The 12,024-nt window shown below is 46.4% G+C and overlaps 1 long non-coding RNA gene and 1 pseudogene across 2 annotated transcripts; both read right to left on the bottom strand.

Annotated features, from left to right (window-relative positions):
* Window positions 1-389: 389 nt before the first annotated feature.
* Window positions 390-3,420, bottom strand: LOC146365344 (uncharacterized; annotated as a pseudogene).
* A 1,727-nt stretch (window positions 3,421-5,147) lies between these two features.
* Window positions 5,148-10,071, bottom strand: LOC146365343 (uncharacterized). Of its 2 annotated transcripts, none has more exons than XR_014798513.1 (9): window positions 9,492-10,071; window positions 9,042-9,124; window positions 8,544-8,745; window positions 8,267-8,444; window positions 7,982-8,125; window positions 7,737-7,884; window positions 7,551-7,620; window positions 6,918-7,024; window positions 5,148-6,488 (listed from the first exon to the last, which is right to left on the bottom strand). It is a non-coding gene; the product is annotated as an uncharacterized LOC146365343 (long non-coding RNA). The 2 variants fall into 2 exon arrangements; XR_014798512.1 differs by having other exon boundaries at window positions 8,295-8,444.
* Between the last annotated feature and the right edge of the window lie 1,953 nt (window positions 10,072-12,024).

The raw sequence follows: 12,024 nt of genomic DNA, 5'->3' as shown, positions 1-12,024 counted from the left end.
CATGAAGCTATCAGCTGCAGCTGGTGAGAGCTAATGGGCGGCAGGTGCGGCAGTTCCCAGTGCAGGAACACTTCCGGGTCGCAGTCCCCTCAGCGACCCCAAAACATCCGGGAGCACACAGGGAGAAAGGACAAAAAAGGGAGAGAAAACCACCAAAACATAACATACGGAAAAACATATACAAGAAATACATGAGCTCTGGGTCATCAGACCCAGACCATGACAGGCCTATTCCTAGATTATATGTATTATATTTTTTATTTATTTAACCTTTATTTAACCAGGAATGTCCCGTTGAGATCAAAAACCTCTTTTTCAAGGGAGTCCTGGCCAAGAGGCAGCACAAAACCTCTCCGTCAACACTAGACAACAAAAAAGAAAAACCAAGTTCAATAGTCCAACCACTGTCCTAGTGGCAGAAACAGTTCTGGCGGCCGACCCAGTGGACAGCAAAACAGGCGAAGCCCGCTGCGGGTCAGGCAGTGGTGGAGAAACAGTTCAGGTGGCCTACCTCGGGTCCAGTGGCAGCAACCGAGCACGTCAGGCGGCCTGCCACGGGTCCAATAGCGGAGACACTGCAGCTCCGGCGGGTGGCCACGGATCCGGTAGCAGCGGAGAAACAGTTCAGGTGGCCCGCCACGGATCCGGTGATGGTGGCGCTGCATCTCCAGCGGTCTACCACGGATCCGGTGGCGCGGCAGCTCCGGCGAGCGGCCACGGGTCCGGTGGCGGCGTTGCATCTCAGGTGGCCTGCCAAGCGTCCAGTGGTTGCGGCGTAGCTCCGGCGGCCTGCTGCGAGTGCTGCGGTGATTCAGCTCCGGTGAGCGACAGAGCAGAATGGCCCATGATCCCCGATGAGCTGAACGTGGACGGCGTGGAGGGTGCGCTGGACGGCGTGGAGGGCGCGCTGGAGGGCGCGCTGGACGGCGTAGACGGCGTGGAGGGCGCGCTGGACGGCGTGGAGGGCGCGCTGGACGGCGTAGACGGCGTGGAGGGCGCGCTGGACATGGACGGCGCGCTGGAGGTGGACGGCGTGGAGGGCACGCTGGAGGTGGAGATGCATCCTGCACACTGACCCCCTGCTCAGGCTGAGCGGGTCCCTCTGGCACGCCGATCTCCGGCTGTGGCTGAGCAGGTCCCTCCGGCACGCTGAGCCCCTCTCTCGATTGTGGGCGTCCCTCCGGCACGCCGAGCCCCTCTCTCGATGGTGGACGCTCCTCCTGCACGCGAGCTCCCGCTCCGGCTCACAGAGCTCCTCATCAGGCGGTGCGGGCTCCCGCTGCGGCTCGCCGAGCACCTCCGGCTGTGGCGCGGGCTCCCCCCGCTCGCCACGCTCCTGATCAGGCGGCGAACCGGGCTCCTGCTGCGGCTCCTGCTCGCCGCGCTCCTGATCAGGCGGCGCGAGCTCCTCCCGCTCGCTGAGCTCCTCACCAGGCGGGGATGACAGCGACACGGCAGCAGCAGGCGGTGGAGGTGGAGGTAGAGCAGTGGATGCGGACGATGGAACAAATGACAGTTGAGCGAATAGCTGGGTGGCAGACAGAGAGGGTGATATGTCCAACATGAAGGGTGGAGAGGAGAACAATGTTACCGCTGGCTCCTGCTCACTGGGCTCCTGCTTGCTGAGCTCCACAGTTGGCGGTGCAGGTCCCTCCTTCAGCGGCGGTGCAGGCTCGCCGAGCTCCGGCGCTCTCTCCTGCTGCGGCTCGCCGAGCTCCGCAGCAGGTGGTGGAGATGACGGCAGTGTAGTTGAAGTGGATGGTGGAACAGATGATAGCTGAAACGGCCCCTCGGACCCTTCAGCAGAGACACATGCGTGACCAGCAGGTATCGAGATCTCTGGCAAAGTTGAAGCTGGTTGAGACAGCACCTGGCTCACAGCCGGCTCGTGATGCTGCGGCTGGGGCTGTGCGGGGCAGTCAGTCTGTTCCAGCCCAGGTAAACAGCCCTCACTTGACAGACTGAGCTCCTCTGAACATCCTGCAAAGGATCGAAGGGGCTGGGCAGCTGACTGTGCTACGGCTACAGGCTGGGCAGCAGGCTGTGCTACGGCTACAGGCTGGGCAGCTGGCTGTGCTACGGCCACAGGAGGTGACGGTACTAGAGACAGAGCTACTGACTGTAGTGGTATTTGTTGAGGACGTTGAGCAGGTGCTTGAGCAGCTAACTGTGCTGCAGTAGATGGAGCAAATGGCTGAACTGTAGACTGTGCTGATGGTGGAGTGAATGGTGGCACAGCAACAGCAATGGGTTGAGCAGAGAGGGAAGCAGTCAATAGGGGTAGAGGCAGCGAGATACAATCTTTAGCAACACTCTCGGTCTCCTCAATCTTTACTACCTTCTTTCTTTCTTCCCCCTCTATTTCCACTGTCACAGAGAAAGAATTTAACACACTAATGGAGTTCATGTTACCCCCAACGGCATCCACAGCTGCTGGAGTGGGTAGTGGAGTGGAGGCTGCCACAGCTGCTGGAGTGGGTAGTGGAGTGGAGGCTGCTGTAGGTGGGGTAGATGATTGAACTGCAGACCGCTTAGCTATAGACTGGGCGGCTGCCTGAGTTACAGGCTCGGCGGTCTCACAGTGCCTAAACAAACAAACAGATGGAGTGGAAAATGAAAAATTGTCCTTATGACTCACCACAGCCGGTTGTTGTGAAGTCCGGGAATCCGGCTGCGGTGAAGAGCGCCGGTGGCGCGAGCGTCGCTTCTTAGACGATGCCGGGGCCGGCGTGTCAGGCTGCGGATCCCCCAGCTGGTCGGGCTGGAGAGCAGCCTGAAGAGGTGGAGCGTGTTAACCAGAAAGTCCGCGACGATCGGGTAGAGCGTATCCAGTACCCACGGGAAGCAAGACAGCGTCTCTTTCAGCCGCTTTTCCACGGCACGACGAAATCCTTCCTCGTGCGCCTCCAGCCAAAGGTCGCAGAGTCTATTAACTTTATCCGTCACCTCCCTCCTGAATCTCTCCGATGAGTCCGCTGGGTCCATGATGGGCGGGATTATTCTGTCACGGGCTGCAACGGCAGACCGTGGAGTTGTAGAGAAAGCAGGGCCCAAACGCGAGACTCTAGTGAAGGACAGTGGATTTATTTATGGTGAGTGGACAGAAACGACAACTATATACAATTCAAGCACTGTGACTCCTGTGGCGATTCCTCTAAGAATCCCACACAGTGCACGTGTCCATAGCAGTGAAAAGGTGACAACTCCAAAAACCCGATTCCACTCCGTGATTTCCCCTCGTGGCGACGTTCCTGACTCCCGACTCCTGGTGACACAAAAACACACACAGCTCAGCAGGCAGCCTTTAGTAGCGAAGCCGATCTCAACACACTAATCTACGGAGGTACTTAACAGGTTCGACTTAGTATAATCCCGCGCCGACTGGGGCTCCGCCACCTTCTTAAATAAGACGCCCCTCATGAAGCTATCAGCTGCAGCTGGTGAGAGCTAATGGGCGGCAGGTGCGGCAGTTCCCAGTGCAGGAACACTTCCGGGTCGCAGTCCCCTCAGCGACCCCAAAACATCCGGGAGCACACAGGGAGAAAGGACAAAAAGGAGAGAAAACCACCAAAACATAACATACGGAAAAACATATACAAGAAATACATGAGCTCTGGGTCATCAGACCCAGACCATGACAGGCCTATTCCTAGATTATATGTATTATATTTTTTATTTATTTAACCTTTATTTAACCAGGAATGTCCCGTTGAGATCAAAAACCTCTTTTTCAAGGGAGTCCTGGCCAAGAGGCAGCACAAAATTATATGTACTGTAAGCATGCATTGCAGTTATCCTTCTATGTTCTAGTTTCCCTCAGCATGTATCACGTGGACAGTCACGCCAGTGAAGCTTAAGACCCTTAATGAACCGAACATCAACTCAAAATAAGCACAGATATGCAATGTGTATAAAATACTTCTAACCGTACTTGTAATAAAAGTTAACATAATGGAAGGATCCTCAAATAAACATCTTCAATAAACAACTGTAATGCACTATCAATACTGTGAGAAATATTATTAGATGAAACAATGCTGTAAAGAATGTTATTAATGCAATTATAACGATGCAGATTATATGGCAGCAATGAAATAATTTCTGTATCTCCACAAGAGGAACTATGAGAACTATGAATGCATGAAAGGAGGAAACACAGACGACGCAACGCTGAACACAGGAAGACTGAAGACTTAAATACACACGAGGTGATCAGGAGAAGTGGCGACACATGAGGACACAGCTGACTCGAATGTAACACTGGACACACTAACATGAGACACGGACCTTCAAAGTAAAACAGGAAGCTTAACCACCACAGACTAGACACTGAACTAAATTTAAGAACAAACTCTTAACCAGGAAAACACAGGTTTTTTGTTTTAGCACCCCCAAAATGAATCAAAGCACCCTGGTGAAGACAAGAAAATATGGTTGAAATATGCTGTCTCTTTATAGTCCCTGTCATGACTCTCTCAGCAGCATTTTTGATCCATTAATATTAGACAATTATTGATGCAGCGGATTGAGATGAAACTTGGCACAGAGGTACAGTAGGTGTCCAGGAGGAGGATTGTGTTGAAAGTTAGACATCAACTATCAAGAATGATTTTTAATGAATTTTTGAATATGCAACCAGACTTTCCCGATGGCTGTATTGGGCTGTCCCCAAAGAGCAGAGTGAAGCTGACCCCCCACCCACTTGAAACGTAAAGGCAAATAGGCGGAGCGGTTAGTGCTACGTTTGTGCAGATTTGTGCAGGTAAAATGAGTGTTTGTGCTGCTACGGTTTTGAGATATTAAACATTATTTTATAGGTCATTCAAAGGTCACCATCCCCCCAGACTGCTCCAAAACGGGCCAAATGGTCTACTTTTTTAGTGCTACGTTTGTGCTGATTTGTGCAGGTAAAATGAGTGTTTGTGTTGCTATGATATGAGATATTCTGTTATGGTGTTACTGCTGAAAAATGTCTTTTTCAAATGACCTTTCACTTTGTGTGTTCACTTGTTCAATAAAGTTCTGTTAAAAAAAACCCTCTTGTTGTATTTAATCAGCTAAATTTGTAATGAGTGTATTTTTTTTTAACTTCAATTTCTTTACTTCAATCACTTTTTGTTCATAAAACCACGATGCAAATGCTTGAGTATTTATTTTTTTAGAGTGGATTAAAAAAACTTTATTGAAAACTACATTTGAACATTTTACACTCCCATGAACACTTTTTGAGAAACGAACAAGCTAGCAGTCTTTTGCATCAAATACACATTTTCTGGCAGAAAAAACTATTATTTGGCATTACTGTGTCTGAAGGATTCTTAGAACAGCGTGTTACATCTGATTTCTGAACAAGGTAAGCTTACATTTAAAATACTGAGGTTTTAGTTACTGAGTTAATACATGATATAGCTAACTGTCTGGATCAAAAGGATTTTTTTTCAATATATAGTTTCTAAAGCACTTTAAAACATGTAGCACACTGGACTAAAGTGCTGTACAGTACATGTTAATGGGTTAAATACTCAGACTCAATTTAATAAACTCACAAATTCAATAGCTCCATCTTAAAAACAATAATTCCACAAAATATGAAAGTGTAGATTGGTAGAGAACTTGGGGGGGGGGGGGTTGCTCCTGGCTGTATATATAGGTCAGAAATCACGTTTTGCTCCATCATAATCATAGTGTGTGTGTTTTTTTTTTATTTAGATGCCTCGAAAGCCATCTGTAGACAAGGTTTCCATTTTTGCAGTTCTTTGCAATTCAAAAGAGGCCATAGTCCAAAATGGCCAGCTGCATCAGTCTGGAAAGAGCTGAGTCAGCAGCTAGAAGACAAGATGTCAGCAAAGGCCCTGTACACTTTTGTGAAGCTAAATAGACACAACATCTGGTCAGCTTTGGAAATCAGTGATCAGGAAAGTAATAGTGAAGGAGAGTTAGATTCACATTGCATTTCTCCTGGACAAGAAAACTGTCAAGCTTTTGAACTAGAAGTCCCTTTTGAGGACTGGGTTAAATTTATTCCTGAAAAGGTTGAATACAATGACAAGTTTTCTCCTACCCAAAAAAGGGAATACACAATTTTGAAACCTGGCACTTGGACTCATATCATCAACGATCTTATATGGAAGAAGATCAAAAATACATGTACACTTGTGTTCCATAGAGCAAAGGTCCATCCAACTGTCAACAATAATTATCTGGACATCAGAGGCGACTGTAAGGAGTGTCATGGCCAGTTAGAAATGTCATGTGACAGACAGCCAGCAATTAATAGTCCAATGGTGCTCCAGTGTTTCATGAGAAATACAGATCTCTCCCTGCACACTAGCCCCTCCAAGGAGTTCATGTCTGGAAACCTGCGTGAACAGATCGCTAAAGAGCTGTGTGAGGGCAGAATGGAACCAGCTGTATGGAGGTCAGCGAGGGCAGCAGATCTGATGGATGTTGGAGATCCTGAGCCAAGCCACCTTCCAAATTTGGCCACTCTGCGAAAAGCCAAACAAGAGAGAAAAGACTTGGAATTAGGAGATAAGGACCCCATTGCATCTCTGCAATTGTTAAAATATAGTGTTCCTCACAGTGGTAGCATCCGAGATATTGGACTGGACAGGTTTTTCTGTCACTACTGGAGTCAAACACAGATGCATGTTTATAAGACATTGTCAAAAAAATCTCCCCCAACTGTGTGTTTTGATGCAACCGGTTCAGTTGTGAAAAAACTGCTGAGACCAAATGGCAAATCTGGCCATATCTTCCTTTATCAGGGTATTCTGAAAGAAAACAATTGCCCCAGTGTCCCAATGTTAATGCCATCGCAAACTGGTTGACAGGAGGAAGCTGTGAGTGACTTTTCTCTGGCAATTCTGGGAGCTCTGGTCAAGGCTTTCACTCCTCATCCTGATCTGAAGTCCTACCTTAATGAATGCTTTCATGCCCTTCTTGGAACCCAGTCTGCCAAACTCCCCCCTTGTTTTATCAGGGTTGATGTTGCGCACTGCATCAAGATGATATGCCAGTGGGACTGCCTGAAGAAGAAAACACATCGTGTTAAAGATTTCTTTGTCAGGTCATTAGCAAAACTTCTTCAGTCTCAATGTTTGGACCATGCAAAACAGCTCCTACATGCTATCACTGTTGTGGCCCTCAGTGAGGCAGAAGGTGATGACAGTTCTGGAGCCCCTCTTCCTTCAGAAAGGTGCAAGAAATACTTGAAAGCCCAAATTGCTCAAGACTCCATCATCATTCCAGATGAACAGATGGAGGAAAGTGAGAGAGTGGATTTAGTGGATGAGATCCAGACTGACCTACGACACTGGGTAACAGAAATATGTGAGGAGAGCAGGTCACTTGCTGCAGCAAACGGGGACAGAGATAATATTCACTTTCTCCCTGAGATTATTCCTCATATAATAAGACTGGCAAGTTACTTGCCACTCTGGACAGGAATAATGGTCCCTCTCTTCCAAAGCACCAGCATCACAGCAAGTTCAGCCACTGTTGAAGCTGAGTTCAAAAACATAAAACATGGTCTTTTCAAACATGAAAACTTGCCTGTTCGAGTCGATCGCTTCATTGCTCGTCATCTTTCTTTCATCGAGGGAAATATGTGGATTTGTTCTGCAAAAGAAAAGGTCAAAGATGAGGCAACAGTGGGATCACTGAAAGTCACAGATGCCAATTCTGGATCCATGACGACTCACAGTGCAGAAGACAAAATAAAAATGGATGCTCACCCGTTTGTGGGATCTGATGCTGCCACAAACATTCTTCCGGCTGATGAAGATGCAGTTGAGAACTGGAGGGGCCTAGCTGTTCCACCCAAAAAAAGGAAGAGGACTTCCTACCTCTCTTCATGTATCGAATGGCTCCATGCAGATGAAACTTTTGGGGCCAAAAGAGTGAAAGTGGGATTATTAAAAAATGGAAACCTCCATCAGCCTATTAGATTAGGGGAATCGACAATCTCTGTGCTCAATACCTGTGCATTTGATGCATTTTTTCAGTGCTTATGTTGTGCCTTCTGTGACAGCTCCACATTTCAAAATGCTGTTCTGAAAGACAGTGAAAACCCAGTCCTGCAGCTGGTGAAAGCCATTGCCACAGATGGTGTGACCCAACAAACCTACAGAAGGAGAGCAGAGCTGCTTAGTGTAATGTTTGAAGCTGTCTCCTTGAGGTCTGGTGCGATCCAAATCGATGCTCAGTGCAATATCTCCGCTGTAATTGATAAGACAATGAGGAACATCTCAAGTGTTTATTTTACCAAACACTGCTCTTCACAGCACTGCTACCTCAGCAAAGGGATGACAAGGGAAGTGCCATTTGTTTCTCCTGCCATCTCTGTCCTCAAAGAGTCTGGTATGGCTCATCTTGGCACGGCTGTGGAAGCAGGACTTGGCCTACCTGAGTCTACCTGCCTCAGGCCACTCTCCAATCCATCTCTGTGTCCATCAGAATTCAAAACAGAAGACAGCACCACAGCTCTGTGCAGGGACAGTTACAGCTACAACATTGGAGATATCGTGTGGATTGATACTGACCTTGCAAACCAAACAGAATTTCCACTGAATGAATTTCCCTCCAACCTGGTTCTCCAAGGAAAGTCGTTCACTTTGAGGGCATTAATTGCTTTCCATGGAAAGATGACCACTGATGGTTTGGGGTATTACACTGCATACTGCAGGAGAGCTCCATGTGTGTGGGAGTGCTATGATGACCTGGGAAATGGAGTGACAGGAGCATCTGAAAAGAAAAAAATACAACCCCATGCTGTGTTATACACAGTATAATGAGTGCTGCCTGCATTTTTCTGTTTTATTTGGTTCATTACAGTTACATGTGTTCAAATGGCTAGTGTGTGTTATCAGTAAGTTCAGTTTTGCACATAAAGTTAAAGTTCTAAATTAAAAATCTTTTAACACTCTTTGTCAGTCTGATGCATTTTTGCTTTTACACACCCAGTCACCTTCACCCGTAGCCTTGAAAGTAACCGTTCCATTTTTCTGTCAATAATTTTTCTGTATTTGTTTTGTGTTGACCTGGTGGCTTAAGTCAGGGGTCAGCATCCTTTTCAGTTCAAAGGGCCCCTTTTCCCCCTGCTGCTACAAAACCTGTCTAGAGCCTAAAAAAAGAAAGAGCCTATAAATATCTAGAAAATGAGTTGTTGTATCGTGTAATCTATGGAAATGTAAATAAAAATGTTTATTTTTAGATTTGATAAGAAAATGAATCATCAAAGCTTTATAACGGAAAAAAGTATTTGTTAAAATGAAGCCAGCTACGTGAGTCCTTTCCATAATAATTGAAAATTAGGAAAGATGGGCAACCAACTTGAAAATTACAGTAAACAGATTTGAAGCTAAGAAACATTAAATCACTTTTAAAAGCCTTGTACATTCAGTGAATAGTCAATGCAGATATTTCATAAAAAAAACAAACTGTTAACAGAACCCTTTCTTGTTGTCTTTATAATAAAAAAAATGACTTACTTGGTCTTATAAGAGCCACAGTGGAGGGGCCGGAGAGCCACATGTTGCTTTAGAGCCGCAGGTTGAAGATCCCTCGCCTAGGTGCTGTGGAATATTCAGTTTTCTACACGTAGGTAACAACCTATCAAAGCAAACACTTCATTTTTTCTGAGACAGCTACATTAATAATAATGAACATATATAATTCAAAACAAAATCATAGATGCCAACTGGGTATGTAAAAAATAATAATAATTTAGGTATACGTGAATCACTTCACATGAAACTCAGTTTTGCCACAGAAAAAATAAAAACTTTAGCCTACCTTGTGTACGTTTCTGCACTGGTAACAAAAGAAATATTGACCTTTCCGCTGAATAAATTGTGTTACTAAAGTGTAAACTAATAAAAGTTAATATGCAGCAAGCCTAGAAAAAGTGGACAGTCTTCTATAAAAGTGCAAAACTCCACAGCTGCTGAAACTCACTGCCACAGACACTGGTGTTATACAGCGTAGGCCGTAATAATTAAAATCATTATATCTCAGATACTGTAGCAGCACAAACGCTAATTTTACCTGCACAAATCAGCACAAACGTAGCACTAAAAAAGTAGACCATTTTGGCCCGTTTTGGAGCAATCTGGGGGGGAAGGTGACCTTTGAATGACCTATAAAATAAAGTTTAATATCTCGGAAACCGTAGCAGCACAAACGCTCATTTTACCTGCACAAATCTGCACAAACGTGGCACTAACCGCTCCGCCTATTTGCCTTTACGTTTCAAGTGGGTGGGGGGTCAGCTTCACTCGGCTGCAAAGAATGCAGAGGCCTACGCGGAGCTGATCCAGTTTCTGGATGACAAAAGTTTGTCTCTTGTTATGTGAGAAGCAGCGGATGATGGACGGAAGGCGCTGGGGATTCTAAGAAACTATTATGCAGGTAAAGGAAAACCTCGTATAATTAGCCTGTATACAGAACTCACTTCGCTCCAAAAGTCCAGCAGTGAGAGTGTAACTGAGTATGTGATACGAGCAGAGACAATAATCATAGCCCTGAGGAATGCTGGTGAAACATTGAGTGATGGGCTATTGGTAGCAATGGTTTTGAAGGGACTGCCAGAATCATTCAAACCGTTTGCTATTCATGTCACACAAAGTGAAGTTGAAGTGACTTTTGCTGAATTTAAAACTAGACTGCGAAGCTTTGAAGCCACAGAGAAAATGCGCGCCGCAGCGTCAGATGACAACATCATGAAAGCACGTGCACGACCGAGCGACAATCCCACGTTAGAAAAATCCAATGACCGTGGGGCCGGCAACGCAGACATAGTGTGTTTCAGATGCGGACTAAAGGGACACAAAGCCAGGACGTGTCAGCGCAAGCAGTGGTGTAGCGAGTGTAAAAGCACCACCCATTGGGACTCAACATGCAGACGGAAACGGCGGCAAGACAACGCACGGAAAGTTTCCGAGGAGTCGGGTAGCAAAGACTACGCATTCCGGGTGAGCAGCGAGGATGCAGCGTTCCAGTCAGAGCATGGCATCAACAAAAAGGGTCTGATGGTGGACACAGGGGCAACTTCGCATATTGTTACAGATATAACGAAGTTCAGGAGATTCGACAACAGTTTCCAGCCCAAGTCACACTACGTAGAGTTGGCTGACGGCACTAAGTGCACTGGAGTTGCAGAGCAAAGAGGGGAGGCAGAGTTTTGCTTGATGGACAGCAGGGGGCAGTGCCACAAAACAACCTTGAAACAGGCACTGTACATCCCATCGTATCCACAAGACATCTTCTCTGTGAAAGCAGCTACCTCAAATGGAGCAACTATGATCTTCAAGCAAGGAAAAGACACCCTGCGACACAAAGACGGTACAAGGTTCCCAATATATGAGTATAACAGACTGTACTACCTACAAACAGTAAACACTGAAGGTAAAGACCAGTGTAAGGGTTGCTATGACATGCAAACATGGCATGAAATTCTTGGTCACTGTAATTATGATGACATTCAGAGATTACAAGGTGTTGTTGATGGTATGGCAATCAAAGGAAAAACAGATAAATCTGTCTTGCATTGTGAAGTGTGCACACAGGGAAAGTTTGTTCAAACTAGAAACAGGGACCCTGATGCACGAGCCAAAACCGCCTTAGAGCTGGTACACACAGATCTAGCTGGTCCAGTAGACCCAGAGTCCAGAGATGGATATAGATTTGCACTATCATTCACTGATGACTATTCCAGTGCAGTGTTTGTGTATTTTCTGAAAAATAAGAGTGACACGGCAAAAGCGACACAGAAGTTTTTGGCCGATACAGCCCCGTATGGGCAAGTTAAATGTATCAGGTCTGACAATGGAACAGAGTTTATGGGAAATGAGTATCAGGCACTCCTTAGCAAAAATGGAATCAGGCATGAGACCTCAGCACCATACTCACCACACCAAAATGGTACTGCAGAACGCAATTGGCGCACTCTTTTTGATATGGCCAGGTGTATGTTACAGTTTTTCTCAAATGCTAAAACACATGTCACAAACGTTACCACCAGGT

Source organism: Perissodus microlepis, chromosome 19 (genome assembly GCF_051167445.1).
Source record: "Perissodus microlepis isolate ML-2025 ecotype Zambia chromosome 19, ASM5116744v1, whole genome shotgun sequence".
Taxonomy (NCBI): Eukaryota; Metazoa; Chordata; class Actinopteri; order Cichliformes; family Cichlidae; genus Perissodus; species Perissodus microlepis.
This window is presented reverse-complemented; position numbering and strand designations above follow the sequence as displayed.